Here is a 12,962-nt window from a genome sequence, read left to right as displayed (position 1 = left end):
CCAGAGAGTCAAACAGAACTGAGAGGTGATATTGGTAACCAAATGTTAATGATGCGAGTCTAAATAAATCCATAGGGGAATGATCAGTTGTGTGGTCAAAAGGTTTTTGTGGAAAGGAAACCAATATCCACAAGTGATGGGACTGTTTTTGCTGGTGAATGTCTCCCAAGGCAGGCTTGGAAGTGACGCTGGGCACTCTTCAATACCAGTTTCAAACTAGAAAAGATCCACTTTAAAATGCAAGCCAAAGAAGACTTCCAGATCCCCAAGAGACATGCCTCCCACTTCCCAGACATCCTCCTCTCCTATATCCAGCATTACCCATGTGGGTGGCAACCATGGGAGAAGCAGTGACCGGAAGAGAGAATAAGGGGCTTCCCCCCCCCCCATCCTGATGTGCTGGATCACTGCTGCACCTCTCAGGCTCCATGAGCCCTGGGAAATGCCGTTCTCCTAAATGTAGGCCATTCTGCTGCAGCCCTTGGACTTAGTTGCAGCTTCCCAAAGGCAACCCCACATAGACGACAGTCGGCAATTGTGCCAGAGTTGATGAAGGAACGGAATCGGATAAAACATGCTCCTGCCTGCTGGCCAGGCCTCAGCTGGACCCTCTGGAGCAGGCCTAACTCTGGCAGCAAGCACAGAGGGATTGAGAGCCAAACCATTCTGGAAATTGTAGCTTTGAGAGAAGAGGGTTCTCCTAACAACTCTCAGCACTCTTAGCAAACTATCCAGGGGTCCTTTGGGGGAAGCCATGACACTCTAAAGTGGTACCATCATACATTAAATTTATTGTGTGAATGTGGCTGCAGATATGGCACTATTTTTAAAGAGGCACCTAAGTTTTGAGAGGGGATGATTTGCATGGGGAAGCAGCCAGGGGGAAGGTGCTATTTTTTACATCAACAAAACACCCTTCCAGATACTTTCTTCCCCAGGGTTTCAAGTGAATGTTTCCCCTGTGAAAGGGTGGGGCTCTGTGGGGCTCCTGCTACACATATACTGAGTCCCAGGGAAATATAAGTGCAAATAGAGATTTCTCAGTCCCACTACCTCTGAACTTCACCACTCCATATTAAAAGAGTATTTTGAGTCTTCAATAATTGTACTAGTAATATCAAATGTACGATGCTGCACATCTAATTTTGAAAACGAGGGCTGTGGTTCTCAATAAGATGAGAGAAAAACATAGGAAATGGGCCTTATTTTAGCTCACAAACTGTGTTTTGTGTTGTCAGTTCTAGTTCTGTTTGTCATCAGCAAAGGTACATGCCAGACAGTAAGTCATTTGAGCTCTCTATTCTTCTATTCCCACGAGAGCCTTTTCAAAGAGGTGAAATGATTTTTGCCATCAGAGCTTGAGTCACGCATGCAAACTTTAAAAGTATTTATGATTCCCTATATTTAATTCTCTGTGGCGCACAGTCAGGTACATTGTTTGCCAGACTTATTTTGGAATGGATCTGGGAGTAATGAATGTTTTTAACCCGTTTCTTAAGAACAAATAACAGTGAGGTTCAATGAAGCCTCTAGGCTCCCCAGGGAAGATCCTCACATAAAAATGTTTTCAGATGACTGCTATTAACCTCTAACCACTTGCAACAAGCTACGGTATATTATGGAATTGATTAAACCATAGAGAAATGTAAATATCTTGCATATTTGTGATCAGAGAGAGAGAGGAAAAAAGAAGAGAGAGGCACAGACAGGCAGAGAAGGAGAGACATCTTTAAGGTTTCTGACTGTGGGAAGCCTGAGAACTGTAAAAAGATAACACAATTTCTATCTGAAGAAGTGTGCATGCACACAAAAGCTGATACCCAGAACAAACTTACTTGGTCTCTAAGGTGCTACTGGACATTTTTTTAATTTTTTAATTTATTTCGACTGTGTCAGACCAACACGGCTACCTACCTGAATACACAATTTATATGGCTCTGTTACTAATGTTAAAATTAGGGCATGTCTTCACCTTTTGGTGACTAGAAATACTAATACTTACAAATCCTTTCTGAAGATCCCATTATTTCAGCAAACATTCCAGCTAGGTGTGAGGCCCAGACGCTTGCCAACCAAGGCATTTTTGAACTCAAACACCTCCCTCCTCTCAACAAAAAATTGCTGGCAAGGGCTTCCACTTTGGTTGGCGGGAATATATTTGTTAAAATAAATATGCCAGTATTCTGCACCTGCCTACTGCAACAGCATACTCTCCAACACAATGCAGCCCAAATCCAGGGCACTATCGTCTAAGTCTGAAATCCTGCACAAGTTACGTGACTCACACAAGTTTGTGGACCCAGAAAAGCGTACTTGGGGGGGGGGGAGGCTGAGATCTTGGCCTGAAATCATGCAAGAACAAGGCGCCCAAAATGGCCACTGTAGCCTTGGGGGGGGGAAATGGGATGTCCCGCTTTTTCCAGGGCAGTTGACAAGTATGCAACAGTACACCCCTTTTCTTCATTCAGCCATTTGGTGAAGGGCCAACAATAGTGGACCAGTTACATGTCTCATTAGTCCAAGAGCTGGACCAGATTTTATTTACCCTTGAATGGCAAAAGTGCCGTGGTGTTGCTTTTTTGAAAGCCTACTACCTATACAAACAAAATATGGCAGTCTTAGTAAATATCAGTGGTGGGGGTATGAAATATGACATAATCAATATGGCCGCCATGTCATTTTTACTTCAAGGCATTGAAACGGTTGTAACTTATCAATGATCTGTCGTAGAGGCTTGGTTTTTTTAAAAAAAATCAAGATAATTTAATAATAAAAAGCTTGTTATATCAACAGTTTACATAACATGTAAGCTTTTACTGTTTTTTAGTTTAGAACTCCAGAAATGTATTTTTAACCCACACGTCATTCAGTGTAACTAAAAAATGAGCACAAAACAAATGAGTAAAATGTATTCATTTACTGAAACACTTAGCTTAGACTATTATATTGGACTGTTATAAATTTTGATTGAGCCTGACCTAATGCAGTTGTAAGCTGAATATAAGATTTTCATAGATAAAACAAGAAAAGGCTTGCATGGTAAAACAGCACAATTATTCCAAAAGTATGTAGATTTCGTGGAATTTACAGTTTTTCCTGCAGAGCATACAGAACCTGCAATGTTGACATATATACACAGGCCTTAGAAAAAATGTGTCCCATTTTCTTTGCCTGTAACAGACCCAACTATGTTTGTTGGATGACTGTATACCTCCTAAACCTTCTTAACATCGAAGAGATATGTCCAGCGGCAAAAGGAGCTCTTTCTAACGGAGGATTATCTATCAAGCACTCAAGCCGCTCTTTTTCTCATGTCCCTGTGGACATGGCATTAGAACAAACAGTAAATAAAGACGCTGCATCAAGGTTTGGTGGCATCATAGCATTTGCTAATTCCAATTCCGCCAAAGCAAGATGGATGAAAAGAAGGTATATCAGGAGCAAAACTGTGACTCATTTGATGGAGTTAAGTGGATTATTAAATGTTAAAGATACAAAAGCAGAACTTCAAGTCCCTAGGATAAACAGAGACAACAAGGATGTTTTTGAAATCATGAGTAAAATGGACAATTTTATGAATCCTTTTAATGACATTGAGCAAATACTCCTCTCATAATGTACTGGACAAGCTATTATGGCTCAGCTGGCCGATGGATTAATACAAACTTATGAAAAAGGACAATCTGCATTTGAAATGTTTAAAGGTTTGTATGCAGTGGATCCTAAAATTATGGAGAAACCAATAACAAACAACATTGTAAAAAACTGTGCAAGCATTTTAGCTCAAAACCTACCAAGAGTCAAAGTTTGAGGCTATTAAATGCACACGAGATCTCTTTAGAAGACTCCTTTATCTTGCAGCAGTTCATCAATGGGACATTGGAAAAGTGATTGAATTTCCATTTACACCAGTTCCCCTGTCTTTGGGCCAAATTGGAGGATCTCTGAATAAAACCAATAAAACTTATGCATAAATTAGAAGAGTATCAAAACTCAAGTAAAGAAAATCCATGCCCTGTTATATATGATGCAATGTTTATGGTACATAGCATGAAGTTTCCTACAACTTATGGAGATGTAGCATACAAACTACTAGAAAACATTTGCAGCACATCCACCCAAGAGTTTCACCTGATTTGTGATACATACGTGACTCCTAGCATAAAAGATACTGAACATGACAATCACTATGGGCCAGCATTATTGGGCAACATAATAGTGACAGGACCAGAACAGAAAACTTAAAAACCAAAACCAAAAACAACCTCAAGAAGTCTTGCAGAACAATTCATTTAAGTCCTCTCTTGTTGCTTTCTTTTGCTGTGAATGGAAAAAGGATAAGTACATAAAGTTTCCGGGTGAAAGAACACTTTCTGTTGCTATTGAAGATACATGATATCAATACAAAAGACAGAACTGCATACAAATTCCTGAACTTAAGTGTCATCATCAGGAAGCTGATACGCACATAATTTCCCATATCGAATACTTGGCTCAGCAACTCAAAAAGAAAAATTCAAAAAGAAAAATTGTTGTTCGAGCCAATGACACGGACATTATTGTTTTGCTGGTGTACCATCAAAGGCACTTCCAGAACTGTAATGTGTGGATGGAAAGTGGATTAGTGACAAATAACACAAGACGTTTTATAGATGTTACCAATATTACAGAAGAACTTGGTAACGATTTGGATATGACACTACCCTGCTTTCATGCATTTACTAGATTGGACTTTACTGCAGCTTTTGCTAGACAAGGAAAGAATAAACCTTTCAGGATAATGTGCAATAGTACAGCACATATGAAGTTTTTTTGCAAGTGTAGGAGAGGAAGTGGAACTCACAAGGGAGTTATTTACTGGTGCCGAGCAATACGCGTGTTCCCTGTATGCACAGTCTGTTTGCACATCAGTCACACAAGCAAGATATAGTTTGTTCAAAATAGAATGTGCTCTGAGACTGGAGCGACAACCTTTACAGAAGATTCAATGCATTGATGCCACTCTTCTTCCTCCGTCAAGAGCTGCTATTTGTGAAAAGTTAAAAAGAAGCAATGCTGTTGCACTAATATGGAAGAAAGCTAACCAGCAAAACCCACACCATGGAATTGATCCGGGGAAACATGGGTGGTATTGATGTGATGGGAATTACAAAACTCAGTGGTCTGAAGGACCTATGTGCCCTGAGTACCTTGATGTGGTAAATGAAGAAGGCTTAGAAAGTGAAGAAGAGGATGCATACAGTAGTGACAGCGATGAAAGTGATGACTAAGATATCCGAAAGACTATTAACAATTATTTTGCAGATTGTGAAAAATTCATTTATTATACTCATTAAAATATTCATTATTTGATTTCAGATTCATTAATAATTATATCTGGGATCTGCTGGGGTAGGACCACACCAAATCCCTTTTGTGGAAGTTGGCCAGGGTTGAACCTTGCCATGGTGCAGGCCAAGCTTGCAAGGTCTCATTGGCGCCCCAGATGAGGATTCCAGCCAGGCAGAGACCCTTCAAGTCCCTTGTGAGCTCCTCCTTTCTGTGTTGATCCTGCCCAGTGCCATTTCCACCCTTGGCTGTACAAAATGTTATTTTGCCTAACAGAGGAAAGCCATAAGTTTCACTGAGGGGAAGGGTGAAAACTCCCAAGCAAGGGCCAATCAGGCTGAGAGAAAAGATTTCTTTCTGGCCCTCTCCGCCAGATTGCCCAGTGAAGGCTCTAATCTGAGGGTGGACAGGAGAGAAGCTTGCACAGCAAAATGCCCCCAAACTCTGAAGGATGAAGCCTTATAAAGCCTCCCCACCTTTTAAGGGCCCAGGGGACAGCTTTCTCCTGTGGGTCTCCATGGGATCCAAGACGTGGATGCAATTCCGCCCCATCTGCAGGTCAGTTTTGGGCCACGCACTGCAAGGCTGTTCAGTCCCACATAGAGGAAGCCTGAAATGAACCATGTGGAATCGCATTACAGTGGTGCCCCGCAAGACGAATGCCTCGCAAGACGAAAAACTCGCTAGATGAAAGAGTTTTCCGTTTTTTGAGTCATTCCGCAAGACGAATTTCCCTATGGGCTTGCTTCGCAAGACGAAACGTCTTGCGAGTTCTTGTGAGTTTGTTTCCTTTTTCTTAAAGCCGCTAAGCCGTTAATAGCCGCTAAGCCGCTAATAGCCGTGCTTCGCAAGGCAAGAAAACCGCAAGACGAAGAGACTCGCAGAACGGATTAATTTCGTCTTGCGAGGCACCACTGTAAAATTATCCATGGGTGCCTCTTCAACATATTATCCCTTGAAAAACTGTGGCAATATTTGGTTATTTCTAAATAACAGAACATAGATACCACATCAGAATCAGAGAAGAAAGGGGCAAAGCAGAGGAAGCTAATCTATTTTTGCAGGTGTGTGTGTGTGTGTCACATTATTCACTCTCCCAGGGATTACACACCACTGGAAGGTGGGACTCAAAGTGGGCCTGGTGCAAAATTTCTGTCTTTCTCAAGGCTAACCATGCTACTGTGAAATGCACAGGCAGGATGCTTTGAATACCTTTTCTTAAATCTTTTAATCTAAAATTCTATCTCAGTTAAAGATGATAATTATGTCTGCACTGACATCACTCGAGGAAGCAGAGTTACACTTTGCTCTGTTGAAGCTTCCAGTTTTTATGCAGTGTTGGTATTTACAGAAGCTGAAAAGAGCAGAGAAATAAAAACCAGTTTAAAGGATTTTCAGATCCATTGCTATAATGATTGAATCACTTCACCAGAGCACATTTGGTCTTGGCAGAAGTGCTGTTTAAGCTGCTTGGGAGTTAATAATTTTGGTCAAAATATTAATACCTTGATCATGCAAGTCACTAAAGGATTTCTGATTTAAAATATGGATCTTTAAGTCAGAGTTTAATCAAAACTGTCCCATAGGAACCAATTCTATTGCCGATATGTGCAGATAGAATCTGTGCAAGAATGAGAGAGGCGAAAACCTGAATAAGTTTTGAAAAAAGTTTACTAAAATTATATAGTGCAAAAGCAAGTTTTGGACCATACAGCAGTATTTGTCCACAATGTAACCTGTTCAATGATTTCTTCATCGTCTGCACAAATGATGACCCACTAAGTCAAATGCAGTCAAGTAACTGTGAGCTCTAGCCTGCCAGCCCCTGGACAGTCCCCTTGCCCCCATGTGGACAATCCCATGCAGGCAGCAAAGACAAGAAGCCCTGAACTCCTGCTGAGCCACCACAAATTGGGGGCGGGCTGCGTTTGGCATAACTAAGCAGAAGGGACTTCTACAAAGAGGTCATCTGGCCTGAATTGTGGGGTGAATAAAGAACCTGGTCATACTAAAATGATCACATTTACAGAACTGGAGATTGCTATATATCCAGATGTCCAAAGAACACCCATGATGTGAGGAGCACAGGATTATTACAGAAGGGACCCCTTCAAAATCTGCATGAACCTGGGAGTGGATGTGTGCAATAAATGTATTTTGTTTCATTGTTCCATTCATTGTTATTATGGACAACCTCATTCATTGGTTCATGTTGTATTTCTTTGATTATTAATTCAGACATTATTATATCAGACATTCTTCATTCTTCCTGTTTCATTAGTTTAAATTTCCTGTGGCAATGGAACCTCCGGTTCCTTTTTCGATGCCTGTAATTTCTGTGTTTTCCATTCAATTGCCATGAACGTTGCATGCCTGCTGCTACCCAGGGCAAGTATTAATATATATTAAAAGGAGTCAGAAATCAACAAGAGAATAAGTTTATAGAGCACTGGGATTTATTCATAAGCTTTTGGAATGAGAAAGTTGAAGATAATATTTATTCTTATAACTTATTTACACTGATTTGATCTTTAAAGTGCTCTTCCCTACAGAGATTCTTCATGTACCACTTTTCTATGCTTTATTTTATTCTGCTTTCCTCACTCTCAGTTCCACTCCCTTTCTTTTAGACCTTATCCTAACCTATCTGTCAGATTTTTTTTAAAAAAAATCATGCATCTTGAAAACTAGCACATCAGGGAGGTTAAGCCTGAATGTCTCCTTGACATCTATTTTTTTTTATACAGAGACTTTTTTTGTTGGTTTTTTGAAAGCACTCTATCATACCTATAGCAACAGCAGCTGAAAGGTTGATATGTTAAGGTTGCTTAAGCATGATAAAGGTGATTGCAATCTTAAGAATAGCACCCTTAGCCAGAAGCAAAGCTTTATGCAGCAGGTTAGTGGGATGTGGAGCTCTATCACAGACATAGATCACCAGCCACCCGCTGGTTGTTTTCAGCCAGATATTTCCTGATCTCTAAAAACAGATTGAAGTGTACATGTGGAACTCAATTCTTCACTGGCCACCAAAATCATGCTGTGCACAAAGTTTATCTCAGTGGGGCAAGGAGGGGGGACCATGCAAATGGGCAAATAGCTCCTTGCTTTTTCTGCTTTTTCTGCCTGCCATGCCTCTGAACCCTGGACTAATATTCAGTGGCCTCGACGACTGGATCGTGTCCTTTCTCTCCTATTCCCCCCCACTAGGTATTCCTCATGGTAAGCCAGCTCCTGGAAGCTCCTATGATGACAACGGAATCAAGTGATCTTGCCGGCTGGACACACATTTTTCAGGAGGGGCTTGTTGTATTGATTTAGACTCTCTTACGGAAAATGCTATAATGGCCCTTGTGCAGCCTGCAGAATCAATTAGACTTGACTGCTTTGCCGGGTGACATTCTTGATGGAACGGATTGATCTGTTTTGCACAAGCGAAGTAGTTACAATTAAGACTTAATTTGGTTATGTTACTAGCAGTAAAATAAAAGAGAATAAGTATGTATGAGAAAGACAATGGGCACTTTCCTTTTGAGGATTAAACCCTCATTACATCACCTATAAAGAAGTTAGTAAATTGGCTTTAAAAATTTTCCCCTTCAAAACACAGAAAGAAAGCTGTTATGTGAAATTCTTTGTAATGCTATATGATTGTGGGGTCAGGATGACTGCTAACCATGTAAAGGAGAGCATTGCCTTTGATTAGTCTAACAAGAACATCAGAAGATCCCTGCTGGATTAGATGAAAAATTCCTCGAGTGCAACACCCTGCTTCTCCCAGAGGCCATTCAGAGGCCCATGAGAGGACCCCACCACATGGGAGGCTCTTTGCAGCTGACCATGCTGAGGCCTGGGAGTTCCAACTGTAGAGTTGGAAGGGATCTTGAAGGCTGCCAGGGCCAAGCAAGGTAGGAATCAGAACACGCATCCAGTTTGAAACCAGACCAGACCCTGCTTAGCTTTGCAAATGTGCTGGCAGTTTTGTTGCTACACCAGGACATCTATGTAACATTTCTACGTCACCCTTCAATTCAAACATTTCCAGGGGGGTTGACCATTCCTATAGGACAGGACGCCTCCCAAAGATTCTGAACTTCACAGACAGAGGTGTCTTAAGGTGATAATCGGTTCCTTTGTGGTCTAAACTACCTCACGGGATTGCTGTTTCACCTAAGCTGCTGATCTAAGTTTTACAAGACCATGGCGGGGGGGATACAGGTGGTATAAAAAAAATTAACAGTATTTGGCCTTTGTGAAGGATTCAGACACCCAAGCTGTCAAGATTCCAGAGGAATCTCTCTCTGGCAGGTGTAGGGCTCTTGGGTGCTGTGCTCAAACACAACAAGTTTATGACCTGCAATACATTCTGGCTACAAAGTCTCCTTTTAAGAATAACATGGCTCTTCAATATTCAAAGATGGACTAATTGGTGAAGCTGGTCCTCCACCCTGTCCTGCCTATAATGCTGAAGAGGAAATTGTTTGCTTTGAGGCGAGCTATTATCTGTGAGCAAACAATGTGGTGTGCAGAAGTAAACATTTGTGACACTCGCTTGTGTGCTTTCCTGTAATCCTTCAGTGACATTCTAATTACTCTTTAGTTAATAAGCTTATGTGAGTGTTGCTTAATACTCAGCATTTTGATTTAAATATGTGGGAAGCATACATGGCCAAAGGAAAGACAACCCTAACAAGAGAAATATCACAGTGCAGGACAAACAACCCACGTTGCAGAATGGGCTCTGTGCTTGTTGCTTTATCATAGCTTGATACTGTTGGGCGAAAATAATAGCTTCATTTGATTCACAGCAGGCACTGCTGACAAAAACCAAGAACTCACCTGTGGCAAAGCAAAGGTACTAATCCTGCCATGATTACAGAGACAGGGGGCTACAGGTCTGCTGTGAGAATGGACTGCTTACCTTTGATTTATTACTTACAAAAGGCTGCTTACCAAAGACTTGATTTATTAAATCCCACATGGATTCAGCATCTGCACTGTTTCAATTGGCATGCAGCCTTCAACAGTATCTATTGTTTTATGGTAAGGAAGATTCTCAGATGATAACAGGTGCTTCCCTCCCTGCCTTCTGCAAGCTTCGGAAAATGGAAAACTTGCAAATGAGAGAATCATAGAATCATAGAATCATAGAGTTGGAAGAGACCACAAGGGCCATCGAGTCCAACCCCCTGCCAAGCAGGAAACACCATCAGAGCACTCCTGACATATGGTTGTCAAGCCTCTGCTTAAAGACCTCCAAAGTAGGAGACTCCACCACACTCCTTGGCAGCAAATTCCACTGTCAAACAGCTCTTAACTGTCAGGAAGTTCTTCCTAATGTTTAGGTGGAATCTTCTTTCTTGTAGTTTGGATCCATTGCTCCGTGTCCGCTTCTTTGGAGCAGCAGAAAACAACCTTTCTCCCTCCTCTATGTGACATCCGTTTATATATTTGAACATGGCTATCATATCCCCCCTTAACCTCCTCTTCTCCAGGCTAAACATGCCCAGCTCCCTTAGCCGTTCCTCATAAGGCATCGTTTCCAGGCCTTTGACCATTTTGGTTGCCCTCCTCTGGACACGTTCCAGTTTGTCAGTGTCCTTCTTGAACTGTGGTGCCCAGAACTGGACACAGTACTCCAGGTGAGGTCTGACCAGAGCAGAATACAGTGGCACTATTACTTCCCTTGATCTAGATGCTATACTCCTATTGATGCAGCCCAGAATTGCATTGGCTTTTTTAGCTGCCGCGTCACACTGTTGGCTCATGTCAAGTTTGTGGTCAACCAAGACTCCTAGATCCTTTTCACATGTACTGCTCTCAAGCCAGGTGTCCCCCATCTTGTATTTGTGCTTCTCATTTTTTTTGCCCAAGTGCAATACTTTACATTTCTCCCTGTTAAAATTCATCTTGTTTGTTTTGGCCCAGTTCTCTAATCTGTCAAGGTCGTTTTGAAGTGTGATCCTGTCCTCTGGGGTGTTAGCCACCCCTCCCAGTTTGGTGTCATCTGCAAATTTGATCAGGATGCCCTTGAGTCCATCATCCAAGTCGTTGATAAAGATGTTGAATAAGACCGGGCCCAAGACAGAACCCTGTGGCACCCCACTAGTCACTCTTCTCCAGGATGAAGAGGAACCATTGATGAGCACCCTTTGGGTTTGGTCAGTCAGCCAGTTACAAATCCACTGAGCGGTAGCATAGTCAAGACCGCATTTTACCAGCTTCTTTACAAGAATATCATGGGGCACCTTGTCAAATGCCTTGCTGAAATCAAGGTAGGCTACATCCACTGCGTTCCCTTCATCTACCAGGCTTGTAATTCTGTCAAAAAACGAGATCAGGTTAGTCTGACATGACTTATTTTTCAGAAATCCATGCTGACTATTGGTGATCACAGCATTCCTTTCTAGGTGCTCACAGACTGTTTGCTTAATGATCTGCTCCAGAATCTTCCCTGGTATTGATGTCAGACTGACTGGGCGGTAATTATTTGGGTCCTCTCTTTTCCCCTTTTTGAAAATAGGGACAACATTTGCCCTCCTCCAGTCTGCCGGGACTTCGCCTGTTCTCCAGGAATTCTCAAAGATGACTGCCAGTGGTTCTGAGATCACATCTGGCAGTTCTTTTAATACTCTTGGATGCAGTTCATCTGGCCCTGGAGACTTGAATACATCTAAACTAGCCAAGTATTCTTGTACTATCTCCTTAGTTATTCTGGGCTGTGTTTCCTTTCCTGAATCATTTGCTCCAGATTCTTCAGGTCGGGCATTGTTTTCTTTATCGGAGAAGACTGAGGCAAAGAAGGCATTGAGGAAGAGCAAAGTACTCATTCCTTTCTAACTTGGACAAAATAAACACTTTTATTTCAAAGCCTGGCATCCTATTACTGCTACTTACAGTATTTGACTTCCTTATAACAATCTTATAAGGTTGGCGAGTTTCATTCATCTCATATTGCAGCTCTGAGGTGGAACCGGAGAGAGTGAGCAGCTTTCCTCTTGGCAGAAGTGAGATTCCAAGGAAGGACTCCCTTATTTTGAGCGCAATCTCTTAACTGTTTCGCCACATCAGAAAACATCTGTGTTTTCTGCAAAAAGTAAGAAAATGTACTTATTTTAAAATGTACCCACTGCAGATTTGCCAGATAGGCATTTTATGACAAAGCTGCAGCACTGCTGCAACCTGAGATTGTTAGCAATCCCTTATGGTTCCCTTCACAATGTTTCTTTATATTTCTCACCTCTTTTCCAGTGTTATAGCCCCTGCTGAACTGTAGCCATTTTTATGGCTCCATTGTCTTCCACAATACACAAAATGCACACCAGCATTCTTTAACATACAAAAGTAATTCCCCTTTTTAAGAGAGTTCTGGAAAGAACTGAAAAAGCACTTTACAGGGAACAAAACAGAGCTGGTTTTTATGTCACTTGGAGGAAAACATCAGCTCCAGTTACTACAACAAGTCTTCACTCTAAGCTTGTGAATGTGATAGCTTTTAATGTGTTTTAATTTTATAAGAAAAGATGAAAATAAACATAACTAAAGAGCTCCTTCGTATACATTCTTCCCAATAGGAAGCATTTGCATGTTGTATAAACTGAAATCAATGGGCCTTATTCTGAAATTGATTTTGC

This window comes from Podarcis vaucheri (genome assembly GCF_965113315.1).
Source record: "Podarcis vaucheri genome assembly, chromosome: 4".
Classification (NCBI taxonomy): domain Eukaryota; kingdom Metazoa; phylum Chordata; class Lepidosauria; order Squamata; family Lacertidae; genus Podarcis; species Podarcis vaucheri.
Note: the sequence above shows the minus strand (reverse complement) of the source record.